A 15244-nucleotide genomic window follows, 5' to 3' on the forward strand; every position below is an offset into this window, starting at 1 on the left:
ATATTGTGAACAAGACAAGCAGCCACGTGGAAGGGCCACATGTTCCCATGGAAGGGAACACATGGTGTTCCAGCTATAACCCCACAGTGGTCCTAGCCAACAGCCAGTATTCACCACCAGGCACATGAGTGAGTAACTCTTCATGTGATTTCACTTTTCAGCCTTTCAGTCATGTAGAACATAATGCCAAATAAAAAAGAGAAAAAAATGTCCCCACCCAAATTACAAACCAGTGAGCAAAATAAATATTGTCATGATCTTAAACTACTGTTTTGAGGTGGTTTATTCTATAACTACTGGAATGCTTATCAAGTGTCTTAATTCTGTTTTATCTTCTGTCAACAGTTGAAGTCATTTTTCACCAGGAAACAATTTAACAATCATTTACAAGCATATACAATGATTCATATATTCTGGTATTTGACTCCCTCAAAATAACTGCATTGTAGCATTTGGTCACTGTTCCACCAGTATCATGAGAGGGTTAGGCATGTTTAGCCGGAGCAATGAAAATTTTTTCTTCAAAAATGATAAAAGTCATACTCATGAAAATTCAAACTTTACTGGTTTTTAGTAAAAAAAAAAAAAAGGAAAAGAAAAATCTCACTTTGTTGCCTAACTTTCCCTTACTTCCCCATCTCTGTAAGGTAATCATACCAAATCCAGTGTATTCTTTCAGACCCTTCTCAACTTTCCTACACCTTTAAATACACACACCCTTAAGTATATAGCATAGGCAAATTCCACTATAGATCATGAGTTTTTTTTAAGTATGTTCTCAAAGCAAGCCTATCATAATAATTATGATCAAGATATGAAGATGACAATGATGTTTGCCATATCTTGATCTCTTACTATGTGCTGCCAAGGCAGTACATGACAGTTTGAAATTTGCTAATGCAGGAGTAGTTACACAACAGAAAATGAAAAAATACTAAAAATCAGTGCTTGCGTTGCTGAAAAACCAGTTGTTAAATTTAACAGAAAGAATCGCGTTTGTCTTTGCATAATGATATGTCCAGGACAGTCCAGAAATGGAAGGCTCTCAATAAATATTTGTTGAATAAATGAATCATAGGCACACACAATATTATAGTTGATGTACTTCTGAAATTAATGTGACCTACCAGTTTGTAACTGAGCATGCTTCCAAAATGCAACTTCTATTTATTCTTTGTTTTCAGACATTTCTTTGTTTAGATAATTAGATTACCCTCCGTGTGGGTTATCAGAGACAAGGACATTTTTAAGTATGCAATTCACACAGGGGTATAGTTCTCCTAGAGTCAAGTGGCCATGCTAAAATAAATTTAAATCTCATAACTAAAAAAATACCACGTTTTCTCTCCTCACTCTTTTATTAGCTTTTGTCATTCTTAAGTGGTTTTACAGGAATGACTGAGTCAATAAAATATTAAAAAGAACATATACAGAAGTACCTATGGTTATATGTGTATGTACATATGTACATGAGTATACATGAGCATATGTAGATCTTTTGGGAGGAATCTACATACATAGTAGAATCTTCTTTAAAGAGAAATGGTGGGAGGGTTGGTGGTATATGAGAAAGAAAGAAAATTATAAGACATTGAAGAAAGAGATTGAAGAAGATAAAAATAAGTGGAAGTATATACTGTGTTCATGGATAAGATGCATTAACATCATTAAAATATTCTTACTATCCAAAGCAATCCATAGATTCAGCACAATTCCTATCAAAATACCAATAGTGTATTACACAGATGTAGAACAAATATGCCAAAAATTTACATGGAACTACAAAAGACCTCAAATAGCCACAACAATCTAGAGAAAAAACAAGTTGAAGGAATTATGCTACCTGATATCAAACTATAGTACAAGGCCATATTAATCAAAAAGAGTATAGTACTGGGATAAAAACAGACATATATTGATAGATCAATGGAAAAGAAAGGAGAGACCAGAAATTAACTCATGCCTTTATAGTCAAGTAGTATTTGACAAAGGAAGCAAAATCATACAATGGGGTAAAGAGCATCTATTTAATAAATGGTGTTGGGAAAAGTAGACAGATACATGCAAAAAAATGAAACTAGACAATCTTCTAACACCATACACAAGAATAAACTCAAAATGGATTAAAGACTTAAATGTTAGACTTGAAACCATAAAAATCCTAGGCAAAAACAGAAGCTATATAATCCCAGATGTTTCTTGTGATGGTACATCTTTTTCTGATATCTCACCTCAGACAATAAAAACAAAAGAAAAAATAAACAAATGGGACTACATTAAACTAAAAAGTTTTTACATAGCAAAGTAAACCATTAACAAAATGAAATGATAAGCACTGAATGGGAGAATATATCCACCAATATATTTTATAAAGGCTTAATATCCAAAATTTATAAGGAACTTATAAACCAACACTGATAAAACAAACAACCCAATTAAGAAATGTGCAAAGGACCTGAATAGACACTTCTCCAAAGAGAACAAACAGATGGCCAATAGATATATGAGATGTTCAACATCACTAATTATATGTAAATTAAAATCAAAATGAGATATCACCTCATTCCTGTCAGAATGGCTATCATCAGTAAGTCCAAAACCAAAAAGAGCTGACAAGAATGTGGAGAAAAGGGAACCCTTGAGCATTGTTGGTGGGAATGCAAATTGGTGCAGCCATTGTGGAAAGCAGTACGAAGTTAATTCAAAATATTAAAAATAAAACTGCCTTATGAGCCAGCAATTCCTCTTCTGGGAATATATCCAAAGAAACCCAAAACATTAATTCAAAAAAAATATATGCACACCTATGTTCATTGCAGCATTATTTACAATAGCCAAGATATGGAAGCAGCCCAAGTGTTCATCAGCAGATGAGTGGATAAAAAAGTTGTGGCCCATTTATACAATGGAATACTATTCTGCCATAAAAAGAAAAAGAAATCTTACCTTTTGTGACAGCATGGATGCCTTTGAGATTAATATATTAAGTGAAATAAGCCAATCAGAGAAAGACAAGTAAAGTATGTTTTAATTTATATGTGGAATCTAACAAACAAAATAAACTAACAAAATTAAAAATACATTATAAGTATAACAATTAAGCAATTTATTTTCTGTCAGAGGGAAAAAAATCATACCTGCAAGATGGTTGCCTCCACATTTAAACACTACCCAAATATATATAAGCAACTAATGCACTTTAGGACTAAGGAAGCCAAGCCAATCGTAATAACTGGGTGCAAGACAAGGCAGCCATGAAGAACAAAAACTATGGATATTATTTAACCATTAATACCTGCTCCAGGTTTCAGGTCACTGATAATAATTATGATTTGTAGGATAATAGCTATCTACTTGGCATTTCTCCAAATTCCACCCTTGCTTAAAATGCAAATACTTTCCAAAGCAGATTTACCTTCTAAATGAACCTTCTTATGTCTCTGTGTTCTCCAAGAAGTTCTTTAGGGTCAGGCTGGTGATAAGGAAGATGAAGAATAGTGGTATTGTTACTTGTTGACTCACCCATTACTTTTTAAGGCTAGTCTCTTTCAGTGCTGGACTGACAAATAGGCATTTAGTTCAATTCTTTCTCTCTTTCTTTCTCTCTCTCTCTCTCTCTCTCTCTCTCTCTCTCTTGTTTCTTCTCTTCCTTCTCCTCCCTCTCCTCCTCCTCCTCTTCTTCTTCTTCTCCCTCTTCCTCTTCCTCCTTCTTCTTCCCCCTCCTCCTTCTTCTTCCTCTTCATTCTTCTTCTTCCTTCTCCTCTTCTTTTTTTTCCTCCTCCTCTTTCTTCTTATTTTTTAATTCCATGAGATGTTAGCAATCACTGTTCTGTTTCTATGAAAAAACTCATTAAGGTATTATAAATAATGATATAGCTCATTGTGAGAGTCACACATCATGACTGGTAAGTGAGGCCTTGCTTCTGAGACATACCAAAATTTCCACCACTGAAAATGCAGTCATCCTGCTGATAACATTTCCTAAATCAAAGACACTGAAAAACTGCAAAGAAGCTAAGAGAAAACCTTGTATTCCCCCTATATAAATCAAAGGGAATAAAATTAAGGAAATATCTAAGAAAATTTTTAGCATTTCAAAGCTTTGTCAGGTCATCAAAATAAATTGACTTATCAAGAAATCTAAAATGAAAGAGTAGAAAATTCAAAGCAGGGCACATTGTAAAAGTCTGAGGATGATTCAATATTAGGGAAGTCTATTATATAAGTCACTAAATTATAAGTCACAAGAGAAAAATAGCTTTCTCTTCCTTCTCATTCTATTTCCCTACCCCTCTTCCTGGACAATTTAGTCCAAGCTCATTAGTTAAATCCAAGAGGAAGGGGGTGTTTGTTGGAACTTGAGTGGTATGAGAAGGCATACACAGGGAGAAGGCAGTGGTTGTAGATGAAAGATTGGTTTTATAAAACAATTTGATCATATAAGTAACTATTTTAAGGATAATAGAAGTCAGGTTTCTTATTATCACAGAAGGGAGTTACACAAGTACAAAGGCAGAAATCTAGAATAAACTAATGCGGTTAGATTGAAGTAAAAATATTTCTCTAAATTCATGGTTTTCAATAGATGGATGGATGGATGGATGGATGGATGGATGGATGGATGGATGGATAGATGGATGGATGGATGGATGGATGAATGGATGGATGGATAGATGGATGGATGAATAGATAGACAGAGAGACAAACAGATAAATAGAAAATCATAAGCATAAATGTGTGTGTATATACAGATAATTATACATATATCCTCTAGCCCAGTTCATTGAGAGGAACATGGGATAAAATGACATCCACAGACCAGTGAGCATACCTTAGAAGCCAAATTGTGATCTTTAAATATCATTTCTCACTAAGAGAAACCAGGTTTCTTTGAAAATGACTGGTTCTAGAGCTGGGGAAGGAAGGATAAAGATAAAACTGTAGCATCTTCTTGTATCATAGGGTAAGGAGGTGGTCAAAGAATGAAGTGTACATACCAAAAGGACACAGAAGAAGTTTGAAGGTGTTCCCACTCATCAAATCTGGAATAATTTGACATAAAAATAGGCATTGTAATAATGAATCATAGCACAGCACATTAAATATAAAAACATAGGTTTATACTGATGTAAATAAATAAGTAAATATTTGACAAAGAATGGGATATCTATGCCATTTCAAAGTAACTTTTCACAAAATAATATTATCTAAAGGGAAAAACAACAACTTTATAGGAGAGAACTTGACATAACACCTTAATCAAGATTGAGCATCACCAGTAATGGTACAAATTAAAATCATGTATTACTGGATAGCATACAATAATTAAAAAACTGTATCCCTTCTGTGATATTTCTGAACAAAATACTCAATCTGAATGTTATCATGAAGAAAGATCAGAAGAGCTAAAACTGAGGAACAAGCTACAAAAGAACTGGCATGTAATTTTTAAAAATCTAAAGAAAAGACAATTTGCTCCATAATGAAGAAGACTAAAGAGACATGATCGTTAAACTTTTTTTTTTTTTTACAGAGACAGAGAGAGGGTCAGAGAGAAGGATAGATAGGAGCAGACAGACAGGAACGAAGAGAGATGAGAAGCATCAATCATTAGTTTTTCATTGCGACACCTTAGTTGTTCATTGATTGCTTTCTCATATGTGCCTTACCGTGGGGCAAACCGAGTAACCCCTTGCTTGAGCCAGTGACCTTGGGTCCAAGCTGGTGAGCTTGCTCAAACCAGATGAGCTGGCGACCTCAGGGTCTTGAACCTGGATCCTCCACATCCCAGTCCAATGCTCTATCCACTATGCCACTGCCTGGTCAGGCTGATTGTTAAACTTTTAAAAATAAAAAGTTTGAGATATAATTCACATCTCAAACTTCACCATTTAAAACTATACAAATTTATGCTTTTAGTATGTTCATAAAGACATGCAACCATCACCACTGTCTAATTATAGAACATGTTTTTTTAACCTGGGAATAAATTATCAAGAAGGTAGAGGAACTGTACATAGAAAACTAAGACTTTGTGGAAAGAAATTGCATAAGACACAAAGAGACAGAAAGATAGGCCATGTTCATGGGTTGGAAGAATATTATTAAATTATTAGTATGTCCATACTACCTAAAGCAATCCACAGGTTCAATGCAATTTCTATCAAAATTCCAAAGACATTTTTCACAGAAACAGAACAAATAATTTTAAAGTTTTTATGGCACTACAAAAGACCTCCCAATAGCCAAAGCAATCCTGAGAAAAATGAAGCCAGAGGTATCACACTTTCAGATTTCATACTATACAACCAAAACAGTATGTATATTGGTGAAAAATAGATACTTAGACCAATGAAATAGAATTGAGAGCCTAGAAATGAACCCACACATATATGGACAACTAATTCATGGGGAATAAAAGCCAAGAACCTACAATGGAGAAAGAAAAGTCTCTTTAATGGTGTTGGGGAACTGAACAGCCACATACAAAAGAGTGAAATAGACCACTACCTTATACCATACACAAAAATTAACTCAAAATGAGTGACGGCCTGAGCACAAAGGTTGTCAGTTCAATCCCCGGTCAGGGCACATACAGGAACAAATCAATGTTCTTTCTCTCTCTCTCCCTCTCTCTTCCTCTCTCTCTAAAATCAATCAATAAAAAAAAATTAAAAATGACAACAAAAAATTAACTCAAAATGGATTAAAGACTTCAGTGTAAAACCTGAAACCATAAAATATAGAGGGGAAAACTTAGGAACTAAGCTAATGGACATTTGTTTTAGAAATGTTTTTGTAGATTCAACTCCAATGGCAAGGAAAACAAAAGCAAAACTAAATATATGAAACCACATCAAACAAAAATCTCTGTTAAGCAAAGAAAATTATTAACAAGATGAAAAGAAATGGGAAAAGATATTTGCAAAGCAGGCATACTAGAGGGTCTAATGTTTTTAAAAAATATAAAGAACTTATATATTCCAACAAAAACAAGCCAATCAAAAAATGGGCAGATTATGGAATAGGCATTTTTCCAAAGAAGACATGCAGATGAAAAACAGGAACATAAAAAGATGTTCAACATAACTAATTATTAGAGACATGCAAATTAAAGCCACAATGAGCTATCAACTTAGACATATAAGCATGGCAATCATCAAAAAGTCAAGAGATACCAAGTGCTAGAAAGTATGTGGTAAAAAAGAGCTTTTGTGCACTGTTGATGAGAATATAAATTAGTGTACCCATTATGGAAAACAGCATGAAACTCTCTCAATAAATAGAACTACCATGTACTCTAGCTATTCCACTTCCAGATAGTTATTCAAAGACTACAAAAACACTAATTTAAAAAGAATGCACACCTATGTGTATTGCAGCATTATTTATAACACCCAAGATATGGAAACAATTTGAATATCAAACAACTGATTAAGATAATTTGGTAGATATACATGATGGTATATTACTCAGCCATGAAAAATGTAAAATTGGCTCTGGTGTGTTTGCTCAGTGGTAGAGCATCTGCCAGGTGTGTGGATGTCCCAGTCAGGGCACACAGGAGAAGCAACCATCTGCTTCTCCACCCCTCCCTCTCACTTCTCTTCCCACAGCCATGGCTTCATTGGCTCCAGCGAGTTGGCCTTAGGTGCTGAGGATGGATCCCTGGCTTTCACCTCAGGTGTTGAAAAAAATGACCTAGTGCTGAGCAATGGAGCAAGGCCCCAGATGGGCAGAGCACTACTCCCTAATGGGCTTGCCAGGTTGATCCCAGTTGGGACACATGTGGGAGTTTTTTTCTGCCTCCTCTTCTCTCACTAAGAAAAAAAAAAAGATGAGAGAAAAAAACATAAAATCCTGCCACTTGTAACATAGATAAAACAAACTTATAGTGGCATACAACAGATAGGAGGTGACCAGAGGGGAGCTAAATTGGGGGGAAGGCAAAACAGGTAAAAGGGGTGAACTGTATGGTGACAAATGAAAACTAGATTATTGGTAGTAAGCATGATGCAGTAAATGCAAATATCAAATAATGTTGCAACCTGGAACTCATAATGTTATAAACATTTTATATCAATAAAACAAATAAAACTAGATTCACACAAACACACACACAATACACAAAATTTAGAATATTTTCATAGGCCCCCCAGATAACTGTACTAAATAACAGTCACTTTCTATTCCCTCTATCAACAAACCCTATCGTTAGGTAACACTAATTTATTTTTAGTCTATGGATTTGCCTATTCTGGGCCTTTCATATAAATAGACTCATAGAATATGTGGTATTTTGTGACTGGCTATTTTACTTGACATAATGTTTTCAAGGTCCATTTATGTTCTAACACATATCAATACTTCATTATTTTTTAGGCTGAATAATATGTCATTGTATGAAGATGCCATATTTTATCTACCTGTTCATCAGCTGACAGACATTTGGGTTGCTTCCATTTTTGACTATTGTGAATAATCCTATCAACATTCATGTATAATTTTTTTATGGACAGAATATGATTATGAACTAGATGTTATTGGGATGTGGCTGAGACATTTGGCAGGACTTGCATAGAATCTAAAGATTAGATGATAGTAATGTATATATCAGTGTTTCTTTTCTGTATTGATAGTTATGTTTTGATAGTCTTAATATTTCTTACTTGTAGAAAATATAAACTAAAGTATTCAGGACTGATGAAGGCATCATGTCAGCAACATACAATGGTTCATGAAAAACAGTTCTTTGTACTATATTTAAAACTTTTCTCTAAATTATCTCAAGAGAAAGGCAGACTTCCAAACTTTTACGAGGCCAACATTAACATGATGTCCAAAACCAGAGAAAATGCCACAAGAAAATGACAGTCCAAAATCCATAATGAACATGGATGTAAATATCCTCCACAAGATATTATCCAACCACATTCAGCAATACATTAATAGGATCACACACCATGATCAAGTAGAATTCACTCCAGGGATGCCAGGATAGTCATCCACAAATTAATCAATGTGATATGCCACATTAATAAAATGAAGGACAAAAATCACATACTTATCTCAATAGATGTAGAAAAAGAATTTCATCCAATTCAACATCCATTTATCATAAAAACTCTTAACAAAGTATGTATCCCAAACCTACAGCTATCATCATACCCAAAGGTAAAAAGTTGAAAGTTTTTCCCTTGTGATCGGGAATAATACAGGGATGCCTACTTTTGTCATTTTTATTCAACATGGCATTGGAAGTCCAAGTAACAGCAATTAGGCAAGAAAGAGAGATAAAAAGCATCCAAATCAGAAATGAAGAATAAAACTATTATTTGCAGATGAAAAAAAAATATATATATATCCCTAAAGACTACCAAAAAAAAACTATTAAAAATAATAAATTCAATTCAGGTGAAAGATACAAAATCAATATACAGGAAAAAATATCTGTTGAGGTGCTCTTTCTAGAGCACACGCACACCGTTTCCCCTCCTCCTTCCCCCAGTGTGTTCTCTCAGCCTTTCTTTTTCTTAAGCTCCAAGGGACATTCTTTGCTTCTGTAACTCATTTCCTGAGCTCAGGCAACCCAGTTAGCTCATCTTTTCTACCTCTGTAACTTTCTAAATAAACTTTCTCTTATAATTTGAAAAACTAAAATCTGTTGATTTTTCTATACACTAATAAGAAACTATCATAAATAAAAAAACATTTATAAATGCATCAAAAGGATGTAATACCTATGGTTAAATTTAACCAGAAGATGAAAGACTTGTACTCGAAAGATTCTAAGACATTAATGAAAGAAACTGAAAAGGACAAAGAGATGAAAAGATATTCTGTGCTCATGGATTAAAACAGTATTTTTAAAATGTCTCTACTATCCAAAGCAATCTACAAATTGAATGCAATTCCTATCAAAATTTCAGTGGCATTTTTCATAGAAATAGAACAATACCACAATTTGTATGGAAACACAAAAGACCTTGAATAGCTGAAGAAAACTTCAAAAAGAAGTACAAACTGGAGGCTTCATACGCCATGGTTTTATACTGTATTATAAAGCTATAGTTACCAAAACTGTATGGTATTGGCATAAAATCAGACAGATCAATGGAACAGAATAGACAGCCCAAAAATAATACCATGCATATATGGTCAATAAATTTATAAGCCAAGAATATTAAATAGGGAAAATGTAGTCTTCTTTTTTTTCAATAATGGTGTTGGGAAAATGGAACAGCCACATGCAAAATAATGAAACTGGACCACTATCTTACACCATACACAGAAATAACTCAAAATGGATTAAAGACTTGAATGTAAGACCTGAATCAATAAAAATTGTAGAAAAAAAACAGGTGGTAAACTCTTTGACTTCAATCTTAGTGATGATTTTTTGGATTTGACATCAAAAGCTAAGGCAACAAACACAAAAATAAACAACTGGGCCATTTCAAACTAAAAATCTTCTAAACAGTAAAGTAAACTGTCAACAAAATGAAAGAGCAATCTACTGAATGGGAGAAAATATCTGCCAATCATATATCTAATAAGAGGTCAATATCTAAAATATATAAAGAACTCATTTAACTCAATAATAAAACAAACAAAAAAACCTCAAACAATTTGATTTTTAAAAATGATTAAAAGACCTGAATAGATATTTTCCAAAGAAAAGATACAGGTAGAGAACAGGTACATGAAATCATGCTCAACATCACTAATCACCAAGGAAATGCAAATCAAAATGACACATCTGAGATGTTATCTCACAACTGTTAGAATGACTATTATCAAAAAGACAAGCAACAAGTGTTGGAGAGGATGCAGAGAAAAGGGAACAGTATGTTGCTGATGGGCATATAAACTGGTATAGTTACTATGGAAAACAGTATGGAGGTTTCTCAAAAAATTAAAAATAGAACCACCATATGATCCTCTAATTCTACTTATGAGTAATTATCTGAAGAAAATTAAAACCCTAACTTGAAAAGATATATGCACTCCCATGTTTTATATTATATATTATTTACAATAGCCAAGATTTGAAAACAACCTAAGTGTCCATCAATGGACAAATGGATTTAAAACATTGTGATATATAATATTCAGCCAGAAAAGAAGGAAATCTTGTCATAACATGTATGGATGTGAAATAATTGTGACAGAGAAAGAGAAATACCATATTATGTCACTTATATGTAGAATCTAAAATAATAGAAACAAGCTCATAGAACAAATTGGTGGTTGCTGGGTTCGAGAGTGGGCAAAGTGAGTGAAGGGAGTCAAAAAGTACAGACTTTCAGTTATAAAATAAATAAGTCACGGGGATGTAATATACAATATGGTGACTGTAGTTAACAATACTGTATTAAATATTTGAAAATTGTTAGGACAGTAAATGTTAATTCTCTCACCACAAGAAAAAACATTTTTTTTTGTAACTATGTATGGTGATAGATGTTAACTAGACTTACTTTGATGATCATTGCTGAATGTATACAAATATCAAATTGTAATACTGTACACAGGAAACTAATATAATGTTATATGTCAATTTTACCTTAATTAACAAAACTTACAGAGAGACCACACCCATATAAAGAGATGCTAAAAGAAATTTAATAAACTTCATCAATTACTGTTGATTTTTTTTTTTTTTCTTTTCATTTTTCTGAAGCTGGAAATAGGGAGAGACAGTCAGACAGACTCCCGCATGCAGCCGACCGGGATCCACCCGGCACGCCCACCAGGGGCGAAGCTCTGCCCACCAGGGGGCAATGCTCTGCCCATCCTGGGCGTCGCCATGTTGCGGCCAGAGCCACTCTAGCGCCTGGGGCAGAGGCCACAGAGCCATCCCCAGCGCCCGGGCCATCTTTGCTCCTATGGAGCCTTGGCTGCGGGAGGGGACGAGAGAGACAGAGAGGAAAGCGCGGGGGAGGGGTGGAGAAGCAAATGGGCGCTTCTCCTGTGTGCCCTGGCCGGGAATCGAACCCGGGTCCTCCGCACGCTAGGCCGACGCTCTACCGCTGAGCCAACCGGCCAGGGCCAATTACTGTTGATTTTTAAATGGTAAAAATATCTGAATAAATAAATATTTTCTTTCAAATATATATATTTAGTTTGATATATATCTCAAACCAAAAACTAGTATAATACTTAGTAATAAAAATTAAGGTATTCCTTTTAAAGTCAAGAACAAAACAAGGATTCCATTATCATCACGATTATTTAGCATTGTTCTGGAATTTCTAGCTAATATAATAAGACAAAATAAAGACAAAAGATTCAAAATTAATTTAAAAACTATTCAAATGAATTCAGATGTTTAGCAAGCTTATAGTAAATAACATATATACACAAAAACCATAATTTTCTTATAAATCAAGAATAATCTGATAGAAGAAACAGTCCGGAACACATTCCAGTTATAATGAAATACAAAACTAAACAGAAAATAAACTGGGAAAATTATTTGGGATAAATGCTCTTTATACTAAAAACACTACTATAAGCTATCAAGCCATTAAGAAAAATAAAACTGTCCTAATAGAAAAATGAGCAGATATGAAAATCCCAAAAAGAAGAAATTAAAATGGTAACTGACAAATGAAAAAAAAATTCTCAATCTCACTAGTTCCTAAAGTGCAAAATAAAACAATGAGATACCATTTGCTTCTGTTCTTCAAACCATTACAGATTTTAAAAAAATGATTATGAGGCAAGTATGTAGAGAGATTGCTACTCTTACTGTTGATGGTAACACGTACATATTAGTACAACTTCTCTACAAGACAATATGACAAACATACAAATGAACTAAAAACCTTTAAACTTCTCATCTTTTAGCCCAGTAATTTCACTTCTAGGAATTTACCCTAAGCAAAAATGTATATAAACTTGAGGTACATCGACATCTCTTAAAGCATTGATTACAATGACAAAACAAACAAACAAAAAAACACCAAATACCAAAATGTCCAACTGGAGAATGAACAAACTACAAAGTGTTGATATGATTAAATATTATGTAGCTAATAAAAATGTTGTATGAGACATATTCACAGAAAATAGTTCAATGCCATAGCAAAGAGCTGCTGACAATTCATATACATTCTTACGGTAAAGATTGCACTAAATAGACTCTAAGACCTTGTAATTCAAAGTGAGGTCCATAGACTAGAGGCATTGACATCACCTGGGAGCTTTATAAAAATGCACATTGTTGCTTCCACCTCTAGGCCTCATAAATCAGAATGGGTATTTTCATAAGATTTTCATGTTATTCTCATGTACATAAAAGAGTGAGAAGCAGACATAACAATACCCTCTAGCTTTCCACTTCATCCAGTCCTCCTCCACCTACCCTTGCATGACCTACTAAATATCCATTTAAAAAGACCTCAGGGTGATTTGTGATCAAGTGGGTATAATGAGCCTGCAAATTAATATAATCTGACAGATGGTTATATTCCTTATTAGCGGGAATTTGGGGTGGGGAGAGAAGTCCTACTGAAGTCCATTGACAGACAAATGGATGTGATGTAGTAACGTATAGTCTCCTTGAACCCAGTGCATCAGAACATACCAAACGCGCTCACCCTCTGTGTGATTCTCAGCCATTAGTCCTATACTTTAGTCAGGAATTCTTGGTTACCTTCCACTCTTTAGGACTATCTGCAGAAAGGAAATGGCATTCTGCCTTCTGAGTGGCATATGAACAGTCATTAGTCCTATCTTCTTGGGTAGTTCTATTTTTGTACAGACATAAACTTCCAACTTTCAACAGCTGATCATCCAAAACTTCAAACAAATAAATTGTGGAAACAGAACCAGACCTCATGTGTAAGACAAGAACCAGATTATTTAATGACAACTGGATGTTAAGTAATGGAAAAACCAGGCCCCACTTCTCTGGTAGCTTCATCTTCCTTCAGTTCCCAACTCTCAATACTTGATGCTCTAGAACAACCAACAGCTTTCAACCCTCCCATCTTCTATGCCTTTCCTGTTACTTCACTCTGGAATGCGCTTAGATTTGTCACTGCCTGAATAACCTATGCTCATCTTAAATGACTCAGCTCAGGATGCCTCTGCCTCTCCAGGCAGCCTTCCTTCCACCCCCAGGCTGCACGGCATGTACCTCTCTCCATCCCTAGGGCACCCTGGCTTAATTTTCACTGTATCATCTTAGACCAGTTCTACCCAAGAAAAATATAACAGAAGTCACATAATTTAAATTTCCTAGTAGCACAGTTTTTTAATTAAAAATAAGCAGGTGACATAAATTTTAATCATATGTTTTCTTTAATCCAGCATATTCAGTATGTATCATTTCAGCAGGAAATCAGTACCATACTAAAAATTATTCTTTATGTATCATACAGTTTTTATCATATCTAGTCTTCAAACTCTCAATTCAAACTGTATACATTTCAAGTACTCAATAGCCACATGTGGCTAGTGGTGACTGTATTGGACAGCCCAGTCTTAACCTGAAATAATCTATTTATGAGCTGCCATCCCCACTAAAAGTAAGCTACTCAAGGGCAAGGATTCGGGTGAGGTCTTACTTGTGGTATCATCAGTGTCACAGGAGTGCCTGGTATATAATAAGCAGTTGGTAAATGTTGGTTAAACTGAACTGTCCTGAAGGTATTTTGAGAAAAGGTAGGATTTTAACAGCTGTTCAAATGAAGAGCAGCTTATGCATACGTGCCATGATTATGATGATAGGAACAATAGTGAATATTTTTGACTTGGTCAATGCTTTATGCTCTTCAAAGCTTACCTCCTTTAATCCTCACAATAACTTCATCTTCTATGTACCATTATTGCCTTCACTTTATGGAAAAAGAAATTTTCCCCCTACTCATACAGGTGCTAAGTGGAAGAGCCAGGACTTTCCTGAAATAGTTATTGAACAACAAAGTAAATGATGAACACACTATTTACACAAACAGTGAAAAATAAACTAGATCCACACCTAGGTAAGCCTTCTTCTGAATTTACTTTATCATCCCCACCAGCATCTTCTCTGGGACACTAAGATCTGCTGAGTTTCTGTCTTATGCAGTATAAACCTCTTTCCAAGTTTTTGAATCAGTCCTTCTTGGTTTGAAATATACTGTCTTGCATACTTGTCTTCTAAGTTGCTTGCATTCTGCCTTTCAGAATATTAAAAGGCAAAACTTTTCACAAATCATTCCAGTGAATAAAGTCACCTTTCTCAGAGCCTAAT

Source organism: Saccopteryx bilineata, chromosome 2, assembly GCF_036850765.1.
Source record: "Saccopteryx bilineata isolate mSacBil1 chromosome 2, mSacBil1_pri_phased_curated, whole genome shotgun sequence".
NCBI classification, from domain to species: Eukaryota; Metazoa; Chordata; class Mammalia; order Chiroptera; family Emballonuridae; genus Saccopteryx; species Saccopteryx bilineata.